This window comes from Esox lucius, chromosome 7 (assembly GCF_011004845.1).
Source record: "Esox lucius isolate fEsoLuc1 chromosome 7, fEsoLuc1.pri, whole genome shotgun sequence".
Classification (NCBI taxonomy): domain Eukaryota; kingdom Metazoa; phylum Chordata; class Actinopteri; order Esociformes; family Esocidae; genus Esox; species Esox lucius.
In genome coordinates this window covers 24,915,503-24,930,114 of record NC_047575.1, presented here as the reverse complement: position 1 = coordinate 24,930,114, position 14,612 = coordinate 24,915,503, and the positions used below count along the sequence as shown (strand labels likewise).

General features: G+C 41.1%; 1 protein-coding gene across 7 annotated transcripts in view; it reads left to right on the top strand.

The window, feature by feature from the left end:
• Window positions 1–14,612, top strand: part of ncor1 (nuclear receptor corepressor 1) — a 101,468-nt gene that overhangs the window by 29,631 nt on the left and 57,225 nt on the right. The window lies entirely within an intron of this gene.

The following is a 14,612-nucleotide window of genomic DNA, read 5'->3' as shown; positions in this document are numbered from 1 at the left end:
GCATAAAGAGGCAGCATGGATCTGAGTCTTGGCTGGCTCAGCCTGATTTATGGAAGGGCTGGAAAGTAGCACACGTTCCCAGGAATCTGTTTTATCTTGTTGCCTTAGTCGGGAGGCTCCATGTTGCTTTCCAAAGAGGGGAGGGGGAGGAGAAGAGAGACTCCCTCTCTCTGAAAACTAACCCATTCACCTCTATTCTAGTCCCTGCCTTCCATCTAACTGCTAAAATATGTTGACGCACAGCAGGTAGGCTCTTTTGTTTAACTTTGACTTTTTTGTGGCATAATTTCCTCACTTGGTGAGAAACTTCAGAAACCTTGGTAAGAAACTTGAGAAACCTTTTTATTTCCATGAGGTATTGTTAACGTGGCAGTTACTTCAACATTGGGTGAGTTGCAGAGTTCACATAACAAGGTTAACTGTTGCCATGGAGCTTTGCTTACCAGCAGAGAGCCCAAAATGTTTTACATCAAGTGTTTCATACTGTTTTTTTTTCTCAAATCACCAGAATACTGAGATTTTATCAAGTAGGTTTATGCACATTCTGCTTGTTTTATAATCACCTAGTTATGCCCTGAGACCGATGTGTTTCCACAATTAAAATTCAACAAGATTATAAGTCGACTGTATAGAGACGCTGGATGTTAAGTTGATGATTGAGTGCTTTCCATTGGATTTGAGCACTGAGCTGAATGTGGGTTAGGGTTACATAAGTATGGTAGTGGTTTGCCCTGGGGCTGGTGTTGACACAGGCAGCAAGCCTCCATGCTCTTCCAGTCTTTTAGAGGTGAGCAGAGGCCAGGCTGGGGCTAGGTAAGGGAGGGTACGGAGAGAGAGGGACTAGTGTGTGTAGCCTAAGGACAGTACATCAAGTCCAATACACAGGGGCCACTATAATTATTGGGTCAGTAAAGCATTTGTTATGCTTTTGGCCCTGTATTCTAAAAGTTTGGATTTGAAATCCGAAAGTTACTAGGTAGTTAAAGTAGACTTTTAGATTTTATTTGATGGTATTTGTGTACGTAGTGGTTTCAGCATTATAAAGTACTAACAATTTATAGTCAGTATGCATTACTATTATTTCTGTTTATGGACACCAACGGTATTGGGACAATTGGCTGGACAGTTGTTTCTGGTTTGTTGGCTATATTTTAACAAGTAATTTGAACAGGCATAATTTCAATCTCTAGTCTTGATTACACTTAGCAAAAGCTGAGTCTACTGCTGGTCATTTTCAACATGAGGACCGAATTGGTATCAGTTAAACTCAAAGATTAATTTATGAGGCTGAAAAACCTGGAATTAAAATACGAATGTATGCAAAACTTTAGACTTAACAAAGAGAAATGTTTGGAACATCATTATGAAGAAGATGAGCTGTGATGAGCTTAGCAATTGCAAAAGGCCTTGTAGGTTAATGAAGATCTCTACAGTTGATGACTGAAGTCCAAAACACTGTCTGACAGGTCAAGAGCACATTCCAGGAGGTAGACACTGATGTGTATGCTGCTACCAAACTAGAGGCTCAACTGCAATGTGTGACAACCCTGGTTAGCCTAAACAAACGGTTGGACAGGTGACCGTTGGCTAACAAGTACTTTTTAGGTACTGGAGAGCTATTAAAATTGGTATTGTAAACAGAAAAGAAGTGTGTAACAAAATGTTGTCAAGGGAGTGTCTGGATTATAAAGACACATGTCCAAGATTAGGGATGCACCAATTCCACTTCAATCCCACGTCAGTACCAAATCCAAGGACTGAACTTTGAGGGTGTGCCGGTACTGAGTGCTGATCCAGTACTACCATTTTCATTTGTTGACATACACTCACCTAAAGGATTATTAGGAACACCTGTTCAATTTCTCATTAATGCAATTATCTAATCAACCAATCACATGGCAGTTGCCTTAATGCATTTAGGGGTGTGCTCCTGGTCAAGACAATCTCCTGAACTCCAAACTGAATGTCAGAATGGGAAAGAAAGGTGATTTAAGCAATTTTGAGCGTGGCATGGTTGTTGGTGCCAGACGGCCGGTCTGAGTATTTCACAATCTGCTCCGTTACTGGGATTTTCACGCACAAACCATTTCTGGGGTTTACAAAGAATGGTGTAAAAAGGGAAAAACATCCAGTATGCGGCAGTCCTGTGGGCGAAAATGCCTTGTTGATGCTAGAGGTCAGAGGAGAATGGGCCGACTGATTCAAGCTGATAGAAGAGCAACTTTGACTGAAATAACCACTTGTTACATCCGAGGTATGCAGCAAAGCATTTGTGAAGCCACAACACGCACAAGCTTGAGGCGGATGGGCTACAACAGCAGAAGACCCCACCGGGTACCGCTCATCTCCACTACAAATAGGAAAAGAGGCTACAATTTGCACAAGCTCACCAAAATTGGACAGTTGAAGACTGGAAGAATGTTGCCTGATCTGATGAGCCTCGATTTCTGTTGAGACATTCAGATGGTAGAGTCAGAATTTGGCATAAACAGAATGAGAACATGGATCCATCATGCCTTGTTACCACTGTGCAGGCTGGTGGTGGTGGTGTAATGGTGTGGGGGATGTTTTCTTGGCACACTTTAGGCCCCTTAGTGCCAATTGGGCATGGTTTGAATGCCACGGCCTACCTGAGCATTGTTTCTGACCATGTCCATCCCTTTATGACCACCATGTACCCATCCTCTAATGGCTACTTCCAGCAGGATAATGCACCATGTCACAAAGCTTGAATCATTTCAAATTGGTTTCTTGAACATGACAATGAGTTCACTGTACTGAAATGGCCCCCACAGTCAGCAGATCTGAACCCAATAGAGCATCTTTGGGATGTGGTGGAACGGGAGCTTCGTGCCCTGGATGTGCATCCCACAAATCTCCATCAACTGCAAGATGCTATCCTATCAATATGGGCCAACATTTCTAAAGAATGCTTTCAGCACCTTGTTGAATCAATGCCACGTAGAATTAAGGCAGTTCTGAAGGGGAAAGGGGGTCAAACACAGTATTAGTATGGTGTTCCTAATAATCCTTTAGGTGAGGGTATATAGTACGAAAAAATTATGTATGTAAAAGACCACTGCAAAATTATCAGTTTATCTGGTTTGACTATTCATAGTTATGTATTTGAGTAAAATAAACAGTTTAGTTTTTTTCTATATACTACTGACAACATTACCCCATCTTCATCCGCTTATCTGGTATCGGTCGCGGGGGCAGCAGCTCCAGCAGGGGACCCCAAACTTCCTTTTCCTGGGGGATCCCGAGGCGTTCCCAGGCCAATGTCGAAATATAATCTCTCCACCTAGTCCGGAGCCTACCCCGAGGTCTCCTCCCAGCTGGACGTGCCTGGAACACCTCCCTACGGAGACGTCTTGGGGGCATCCTTACCAGATGCCCGAACCACTTTAACCGCCTCAGCTCTCTTTTCGTCACAACGGTGCGGTAAAACGAATGCAATACCGGCCCCACTGCTCCGATACTCCGTCCAATCTCTGGTCCGCCACTCCTTAGGCACTTTCCCCGACTCCCACGCAATGTTGAAGAGGCGTGTCATCCAAGACATCCCCTCCACACCCAAAGCTTTCAACATTTCTGGACGGATCTCGTCTATCCCCGGAGCTTGACGATGCTTCCCCATCAGCCTCCAGTTCTGCCTCCACTATAGAGGGCATGTTAGTGGGATTTAGGAGTTCCTCAAAGTGTTCCTTCCATCGCCCAATTACCTCCTCAGTTGAGGTCAACAGTGTTCCATCCTTACTGTAAACAGCTTGGATAGTTCCCCGTTTTCCCCTCCTGAGGTGGCGGACTGTTTTCCAGAAACACCTTGGTACCGACCGAAAGTCCTTCTCCATGGCTTCCCCAAACTCCTCCCACACCCGCTGTTTTGCCTCTTTCACAGCAGAGGTTGCAGCCCTTCGGGTCTGTCGGTACACTGCAACCGTCTCTGGAGTCCTCCGGGGTAACATATCCCGGAAGGCCTCCTCCTTCAGTCGGACGGCTTCCCTGACCACCGGTGTCCACCAGGGTGTTCGAGGGTTACCGCCCCTTGATGCACCTTAGACCTTTAGACCACAGCTCCCCGCCGCAGCTTCGGCAATGGAGGATTTGAACATCGACCACTCAGGTTCAATGCCCCCAACCTCCACAGGGATGCCAGAAAAGCCTGCTCCAGACGTTCCCAGTTCACCTGCACTACCCGTTTTCCCAGGCTGTCCAGAGACTTTCCCCACCCCTGACCCAACTCACCGCCAGATGGTGATCGGTTGACCGCTCCGCCCCTCTCTTTACCCGAGTGTCCAAAACATGCGGTCTCAGGTCCGATGACACGATCACAAAATCAATCATTGACCTTCGGCCTAGGGTGCTCTGGTACCACGAACACTTATCCTTATGTTCGAACATGGTGTTCGTTATAGATAATCCATGACTAGCACAGAACTCTAACAACAAACGACCACTCGAGTTCAGATCAGGGAGGCAGTTCCTCCCTATCACGCCTCTCCAGGTGTCTCCATCATTGCCCACGTGTGCGTTGAAGTCCCCCAGCAGAATTATGGAGTCCCCTACTGGAGCCCTATACAGGACTCCATTCAGGGTCTCCAAGAAAGCCAAGTACTCCGAACTACTGTTTCGGGGCATATGCACATACAACAGTCAGAGACCCCCCACACAACCCGTAGGCATAGGGAGGCGACCCTCTCATCCACTGGGATAAACTCCAACATAACGGCACTCAGCCGGGGGCTTGTGAGTATCCCAACCCCCACCCGGCGCCTCACACCCTGGGCAACTCCAGAGAAGAATAAAGTCCATCCCCTATCCAGGAGTACGGTTCCAGAAAGGGGACTGTGTGTGGATGTAAGCCCCACCAGATCTAACTGATAGCGTTCCACCTCCCTCACAAGTTTCGGCTTCTTCCCCACAGAGAGGTGACGTTCCACGTCACCAGAGCCAGCCCCTGCCGCCCGGGTCTGGTCCGTCGAGGCCCCTGGCCTTCACTGCCACCCATATGGTAGTGCACCTGACCACAGCGGTTCCTCCCATGAGTTACTCCCAAATTCCAAATAAAAATGTTGTCATTTAGAGTAGAAAATAGCAACTGGTCAAAATAACCAAAACAAAGATGAATTGCTTTCAGACCTCAAATAATGCAAAGAAAACAAATTCCTATTCATTTTTCAACCACAAAATACTAATGTTTTAACTTTTCAGAAGTCAATATTTTGTGGAATAACCCTGGTTTTTAATCACTGCTTTTATGTGTCTTGGCATGCTCTCCACCAGTCTGTCACATTGCTGTTGGGTGACCACACCTTGATTGACCTGGCTTTGTGGCATGGAGCAATGTCCTGCTGTAAAAACCAATTCTCAGAGTTGGGGAACATTGTCAGAGCAGAAGGAAGCAGGTGTTCTTCCAGGATAACCTTGAACTTGGCTTGATTCATGCATCCTTCACAAAGACAAATCTGCCTGATTCCAGCATTGCTGAAGCGTCCCCAGATCATCACCGATCCTCCACCAAATGTCACAGTGGGTGCGAGACACTGGTTTGTAGGCCTCTCTAGGTCTCCGTCTAACCATTAGAAGACCAGGTGTTGGGCAAAGCTGAAAATGTGACTTGAGAATATGACCTTACTCCGTTCCTCTATTGTACAATCCTTATGGTCTTTTGCAAACTTCAGCCTGGCCCCCAGGAGCATGTTTCGAACCGTCCTCGCCGTGCACTTCAACCCAGCTGCTGGTTGTCATTCTTTTTGTATGTCTCTTGATGTCATCCTGCAGTTGTTGAGGGACATTCAAATGAGTTGACGGCCATCTCGGTCAGTGGACAGTCGTTTTCGCCCTCTGCCAGTCTGTAGCTTTGTTGTCCCCAATGTCTGTTGCTTGACCTTGTTCATATGAACCTCCGTCTTTGAAATTGTCAGGATGGAAGCAACCTGACGCTCACTGTATCCCTCTGCCAGTAAAGACAGAATTTAACCCTTCTTTTCCTCACTGAAAGCTTTTTTTTTCAACTCTTTTGTCATTCTGAATAGTTATTTTTTTAATTTGAATTACGTTTGTGGTACTACTTTCACTGTTTTTTTCATCCAGCTGGTCCTATTGCACGAGTACAGTGATGACCACAGCAGTGTTTTTTTTAAATACTTTTCCTCGTTAAATTTGATTTGGTTCAGGTAAATAACCTAATCAGTACCTCATTAAGTAAAATGAGGTGTGCCTGTGTTGGAATGGCTGCCATACATGTAGAGATGCTGATTTAAGATAAAGTAGGAGTGGTCTCTTAATTTTTCCAGATATATAATAAATACATATATATAATACATTGTGTGTCAATGGATATTTCAATTCGGCTACTAAACAAGTAATCATTAGATGAGTGTTTGTCTTCTGACAACATCCATTCATAGAGGAAAGCACCGTTATGTCAGTCTATACATATAGACTGACATAGCCACCACAAACTCTAACCCTGGATTATCACTTCAATAACAGAGACAGGTCACTTCATCTCTGAGACATTTGTTCAGTTCACAACTTTGGTCCTAGAGACACTAGAGCCATGCTTGGTCTAGCAGCCCTATGAATCATCACTCCAGTAATCTCTAGTATTAGCCTGAAATTCCCCCAAATCCTTCAGATTGCATGAAGTGCAAAAGAAAGAAACATGCAAGAGAAAGAACACCATAGATTATAAAAGGCTGTAAGAGAGAAAGTGGGTGCAAAAAGAATAGAACAATTGTGAGAATAGAAGATAAACAGAGAAAAAAACTAAACACTGACAGACTTCACTGAAGGCTCTATAAAATACAGTAAATTACTAGAAATTGTAAATTACTTTAGATGTACACATTTCCTCTTAAATCAAAAACATATCTACATTAAAATTTATCAAGTGATACTTTAAGATTATTACTGTGTTAATGTATACATTTTTGACACCAGTTTTAGGAGTAATCTTGTGCCGAGAATGTCTGCCCCATCTGCAGATTCTGGCACTGTGAGAAAATAGTTCAATAGCCCAGACCTGTGTTAAAAAAAACGGTCATTAATATCAGAGGGGTATGCCTCAGCAACTCAACAGGCCAAAAAAAACAGGCCAGTGCTGCTGCGAGTGCCAATCAAAGAGAAGCGCTCTGAAGGGATTACCTTGAGTGACCTCACATAGATTAGTGTGCATGTGAGATGTGAGATTCTTCTTGCAGCTTAAGCTGCCTGATGGACATGCTTTCCTGGAATATATGCCGCACGGCCGGGACCAGGCAGCCCTTCTAAGGAGCTCTGCTACGGTGCTCCTGTCTTGCTGCTACTGTTACTGCTACTGCGGGTCTGATCAAACTGACATCCGCTCTCCCAGAACTCTATGGTTGCTCTGGGGATAAGGGCTTTTATGACTGACAAAATAGCTTGCAGGTACGTAGCAGCTGGCTTGAAAAATAGTACTGTGGTTTTTCTATCCCTTTTCTTAATTCTCCTCCTTTCTCACTTGACTGATCCAAAAGCCCAGCTTATGCTTCCCAAAATATACATTTAAAGTTACAACCGGGAACAATGTGCAGATTTTCTTTTGTGCACAATCACACAGTTGCGTGGTAGCAGTGCATGGTGCCTATTTATTAGTTTTTTTCCCTCAACAGTGAAATCTGTATGCATTTCCACATGCAGTCTCAAAAGTATAGTTATCAACGACCACTGGATTTACAAACATGTGGATACATACAATCACTGGACTGATTTTCACAACTTTGGTGAAGGATGAATCTTGTAATTGGTCTAGCATTTAAACATATCTCTGATTAGCCGGATGGTGGCACTAATAACAAGTGATTACAAATTCTGACTTTGCAAGGTCACACCCCTCACTCTGTTTGACCTTAAGTCATGAAATGTTCTGCTTCTCTGGCACTCAGTGATCAATCTGCACAAGTTAATATGTAACATCAGGTATCACTCAATGGCAATGTTGCCTCTCATTGTTTGGATTACTCATCTAAAGTCTGGCCTCTTGAGCAAAAATGTAAAAGTTGTAACAATTTGGTGCATCTTTCATCATATAATTACCACTGAAACTGTACCCAATTTAAGTTAGAATTTCATACAGTAACCAGTAGGCTATTGTGGCTAGTTAAGCATAATTTCGGTGCTACAGACAGGATTGGAGCATATCAAATAGCATTTCTATATTCAAATAACTTTAATTAATGCAGCCTACGGGAGCATATTAAGTTTTTCATGCAATTCAATTAAAACATTTTACATTAAAGCCTAACATTCCTGATTTTGTACTTGGTCTGTAACACTGTAATTATAAGTAAATAATAATATATTATTATTATTATTAACATAGAGAATTTAAAAATCTAGGCTACTCCCTGCTCACTGACACTTACAGCTAACGAATAAGCTTCTTGACTTTGTTGATAGTTATCTATATTTGCAAGTTATGATCAGTGTTCATAATGCAGAGTTTTGATTTCGATTCCCACGGCTGTCGAGTGTAAAGAAAATATTGAAATGTATGCACTCACAACTGTAGGTTGCTATGCTATTTGAAGTTAGAGCATTTCAACTCCTACTAGGAAAATGATCGCTGTTAAGTAAATCACTTGGTGTGTACCTTTTTTTTTTGTCCAAAAGGAGTAAAATCCCTATTGTAAAATGTAATTGTTTTAGCTTATTGACTCATTAACGGTCTAGCAGAATTGTAGTTTGATAACTTTTTTAATACCCTTTTGAGAAGGTTATAACAAACAGAATTGTAGGTTGCATAGATACTCCATGCATGAGGTTGTTTGTGTGTGAAGGATCCCTCTGATGCCCTATTAAACTCAAGAGTAGGTGAAGGAAAATATTGGCTTGTTGTTCAGTCCTTTCCTTACTTGAACAGTGCTAGTGAATCAGCAAAAAGATGGTGAGAGAGAGGGGGGAAATTTCATCTGAGACCAGGTCAAGGGGAAAAAGAAGCTTCATCTAAAACATGATGAATCACAGGGCTCCATTGAGTTTTGGAGGACGTCTGTAATGTGGAAATAGCACTGGAAGCAGTTGAGCAGAATGGGGAGAGCGGCAGGAATGCCATTGTGGTGCCCAAACGGCCTCCAAAACAAACACAGGCGATCCCTGAACTCACCAGAACTGCCCAAATGGAGTGAACAGACCAGTAAGATGGCCGACTGCTTGTCTGCTGAGAGTACTTAACACCTAAACAGAATGTCTGCAATGAATCTGTTTTCAGAAAGCACATCACCTAAGCTCAGTCATGTTAACATTCCCTATGTTAACATACTACTGTAACTCTGATTGGCTATGGCGCACAGGTCTGTGTCAGGTTCAAGACTGATTAGTTTATATTGATGCACACTTCTCAACTACAGTGGATATAAAGTCTACACACACCTAAGAAAATGCCAGGTTTTTGTGATGTAAAAGAATGATACAAAGATAAATCATGTCAGAACTTTTTCCACTTAAATGTGACCTATAATGTGAACAATTCATTTGAAAGAAAATGGAAAAATATAAACTTTACAATAATCTGGTTGCATAAGTGTGCACATCCTCTTATTACTGGGGATGTGGCTGTATTCAGAATTAACCAATCACATTCAAACTCATGTTAAATATAAGTCATTACACCCTTGCCATCATTTAAAGTGACTCTGATTAATGACAAATAAAGTTCAGATAGTAGGATTTTCCTGACATTTTCTTAGTTGCTTCTCAGAGCAACAGCTATGGTCCGCAGAGAGCTTCCAAAGCATAAGAGGGATCTCATTGTTGAAAGATTTCAGTCAGGAGAAGGGTACAAAATAATTTCCAAAGCATTAGATGTACCATAGAATACAGTGAACACTGTCAACATCAAGTGAAGAAAATATGTAACAGAGACAATACCAAGAACTGGACGTCCCTCCAAATTGATGAAAATACGAGAGGAAAACTGATCAGGGAGGCTTCTAAGAGGCCTACAGCAACATTAAAGGAACTGCAGGAATTTCTGGCAAGTACTGGCTGTGTGCTACATGTGACAACAATCTCCCGTATTCTTCATATGAATGGGCTATGGGGTAGGGTGGCAAGGGTAGGGTAGGCCTAACCCTAACCCCAAAATCACGTGGGAAAATGTGTTATGGTCTGATGTAACCAAGGTTGAACTTTTTGGCCATAATTCCAAAAGGTATGTTTGGTGCAGAAGCAACACTGCACATCACCCAAAGAACACCATACCCACAGTGAAGCATGGTGGTGGCAGCATCATGCTTTGGGGCTGTTTTTCTTCAGCTGGAACCTGGGCCTTAGTCAGGGTGGAGGTAATAGTGAACAATTCCAAATACCAGGCAATTTTGGCACAAAACCTTCAGTCGTCCATTCGAAAGCTGAAGAGGAGGTTCACCTTTCAGCATGAAAACGACCCAAAGCACCCATCCAAATCCACAAAAGCATGGTTTCACCAGAAGAAGATTAACGTATTTGAATGGCCCAGACCTGATTCCATCTGTTGGGTGATCTGAAGAGGGATGTCCTCGCAATCTGACAGATTTGGAGCGGTTTTACAAAGAAGAGTGGACAAATATTGCCACGTCAAGATGTGCCATGCTAAAAGACTCCTACCCAAGAAGACTGAGTGCTGTAATAAAATGTAAAGGTGCTTCAACAAAGAATTTGGTTAAGGGTGTGCACACTTATGCAACCAGGTTATTGTGAGTTTTTTATTTTATATTTTTCCCCCTCAAAGATTTCAGTTTGTTTTTCAATTAAATTGTTCACGTTATAGATCACATTACTGGTGGAAAAGGTTCTGACATGATTTATCTGTCTCATTCTTTTACATCACAAGAACCTAGCATTTTAACAGGGGTGTGTAGACTTTTATATCCACTGTAAATCTTGCAAAGTTATATTTGTTAACATGTTGGATTGAAAAGGTTTATAATACTATGTAGATTTGGTTGACAGGTTTAATTTTGTCTATAGTTCAAATAAAGTGTCAACTCAGTGTACTTTACTTTTGTGGGTCTGCCACAGGCGTCTGTCACAGGCGTGCAGCTTAGAGGGAACATAGACCAGATGTATGTTTACATGTATTTATGTTTTTTTATAAAGAGATCATGTTTATTGTCTACAGTCACTGACTGTTGTCCTGTGAATGCACTAGATTAGAAGGACACATTCAGTGTACTTCAACTAACAATAATTCCGATAATTGGTGAATCTTTCAATTTCTACTTTGGTAAATCAATTCTTCAGATAAAACAGCATCCTAGAAGTAAATGCAAGTTAAATTTTTCTTGAGAGAATGTATATTTATCATTTTAGAATGTTTCCAGAGGTCTGTGGTTGGCTTAATGAATCTGTGCAGTGTAGATACTAACAAGGAGGAATAGAGAATGGTAAAACATTGCTGAGAATCTTATAGCAGGCAGCTTTAACAGTAGCTGTATAGCCTGATGTACACAAACAACATTACCGTTGAATACAGTGGTGATTGACTGAGTTTTTGAATTTGGCAGCAATTTTTTTTTTGAGAAGTTGAAGTGTGGAAGACTTGAGTTGTACAATACTTTCCACTGATAAAGCCACGGCCTATGTTACTTTTCAATCTTTCTTTTTTTGTTTGTAGCATCCCATGTAGAACTAATTAATCAGTAATTAAATTTGTTTCCATCTATTTTCTGTGTTCCATGTTTTCGATTAGTTGTTGCAGCTCTACTCAGCAGTGTGATTTTCCACTGGTTGTCTGAAAAGGCTAACACAGGCTGCTTCTGCTTCATTGTTTCTTTTTCAATACTTCCTACAATGGCCAAATAACTATCGTGGAGAAAGTGTTCAGTGTTGTGTGCATATTATCTGTGCACCTGGCTAGACTTATTTAGTCTTACCTTAGTTATTTTAACCCAAAATAAGTTTGTCACATATCATTTGAATAATGATTTCATCTAGTTATTTTAAAATGACAGTGAGCCATTTTAGTTATCAAAATACCCTTATATTTTTGTCACATTTTAGTCCTATCACAATTATTGCCTCATTATTTATTACAATGTTAAGTGCAGCGTTGCGCACAGTATGTATAAGAATGACATTTCCGAAATGTCTTGGCCAAGTGGTCTCTATGGTTTCTGCCTAGCCAAGTGGTCTCTATGGTCTCTACTTGGCAAAGTTGTCTGTATGGTTTCTCTGTAGACGGAGGCTAGCACAGTGTGTTCATGCAGTCAAAGGTCTCCTTTGTTTTTCCCATGTCCTGCTTTTTTAATAATCTCTCATTCTTGGGTGTCTCTCGCTCTTTTCTCTGCCTCATTCCCTATCTTCTTTCCCCTGCCTCATCATTGAGTTTTGAAATTCCTTGGTCCCATCTGGTACCAGCATGGGATGTTGGCTTGGCATAGCCAGACTTGTTCCAGCACATCACTTTTGTGGAACAGGCAGAGGGGGAGGGAGGGTGGTGGGTGGTGGGTGTCTGTTGTTGCCCGCACTAGCAATGATAATGAAAATGTTGCTCTACTCTCAATCACTCTGCAGGACTTGTCTTCAGATTTGCATCTGACCCAAGAGTACTGCTATCTAGTATCTTCTGTTGGGGAAAGCATTAAGGTGCTTTCTGGAGAAAATGTATGACTCTGTTATCAATGGTTACATAGTGCATTATTATTTACATTATTACCTTATTTCCATGACTGGTTAAATTGCAATAAAATTTATTTTGCACCACTATACAGAGTAGTCAAATTATATTGGCTTTTATGGAGGATTTTTGGTATGAGATTTAAGACCGTTTCCTGGTTTCACTAATGGCCTGGGTTGGGTATCTAGACATAAAAAGGTTACAAAAAATGCTTATATATAATAATTCCAAATTTAGAAATGGAAACGGTTCATAGGCTATCGGAAAGCTGCACTGCAAGTGGAAAACTATTAGAAAATACTTCAAACTACATTCAGTATTCTGTTGCGGTAGCAAATATTTTTTTAAACTGTGCACTGACTGGCACTATATTTCATATTGGCACCAGAGAACTTTTTCCTATAGCCACAGCTTCTGTTCTTAGGCTGTGATGTCATCGAGGCATGAACTTTAACCTGCCCAAGCTATGTGAAGATGGATTGCTTCGCATAGCTTTTTAAAATTGCTGCTAGTTTCCACTTGTGTATTTTATTGCTATATTTTTTGCTGTATTTTTGCATCGTATATTTCATAATTCTTACTATGTAGGTTTCGTGTGCCATGTCGCAAGTATTTCATTGTGCAGGATGACGCAGTGTTGTTCGGTGCATTTGATTAATTAAATTAGAACTTTTGGATTTCCTTTGTTTGATGGCGACTTCTGCCTGCTGGTTTGCCTGCTCTTGGATCTTGAGTTAAATTCTACCCACTCTGCAATTGGGAAAATACCTCTGCCTCTCCCGAGTTGTATTGTGGGAGAATCAATGGATCAGCTTCGCCAACGAGACATACAATTTTTGAGAGAAATATTTTAATATAGAGGACTTGTCCCTGTTCACTTAGAAGAGGACTAAAGGCTAATGCAATTCCATCAAGTTACCCAGTTCAACCCATGGAGAAAATACATTCAAAGTAATACTTCTCATTGTTTTTTTATAATACACAAAATACACCAAGTACACATTGCCAGATATTCTGGGCAAGCGTTGGGGATTATCGGGTTCACCATCGCCAAGGTGACTGTCCGAGGTGAATATCAAAGATGAAATAGGTAACTTGCTTTCTAACTTGCCAATACTAACTTTTGTTTACTGTGTATACACTAACTTTTTCCGAACTAATATGCGTGGATTGATACAATTGTGAAAAAAACTGACCGGTAAACACAGGAAGTCATTTATAAAAAAATATATAAATATGATAATTATTTTGTGAACTTTAAGACTTTTTATTTAGAGAAATTCAACACTGTCTTAATCTTTGAGGCAAACAACACCACTTTGTTTGGAGTGTTTTAAAGTATTTTTCCGCTTGCAATGCAGCTTTGGGATAGTAGTACATACGGTTTCCGTTCATTAATTTGTACACTGCTAATAACACTAATTACTGACTGAGACAGAGCTGAATAATGGAGTGTTTAAAAAAATATGAAGCTATGTGCCTGAAGGACCAACTGGTAGTACGGGGACTGTCACCAAAATTTGATATTTGGATATGTTATTCTTTTACACAAAATAATTGGAAGATAATAATGGGCAGAATATCTTTTTGTGAAATACAGTTCATTATTGCTGTGCCAATACAACGATTTAATGTAAAATCGTGATTCTTTTTTACACAATATTGTATCGATATTCTTATCCCTGGAATCAATGTTTATTTATTTTTTATGCCATTGATAGCTTTCTTTTAAATTGCTTTAGAAGCCTCTGAATATTTGTTAATATCACCATCTATCTGATAAAAGCCTGAAGTCGTCATTAATAAGAAACCAGAAAAGTCATTTTACTTTTTTTGATTTATTAATTTCTTTACCCCAAATGCTAGCTCCAAAGTGGCCACACATTTTTATGTTAGAAGAGATTATTTTAACACTTTTTATGTTAGACGAGTTTAGATACGTCCTTAGCGATAATGATGTTGAGGTGAGTAACAAACTGTGAATATA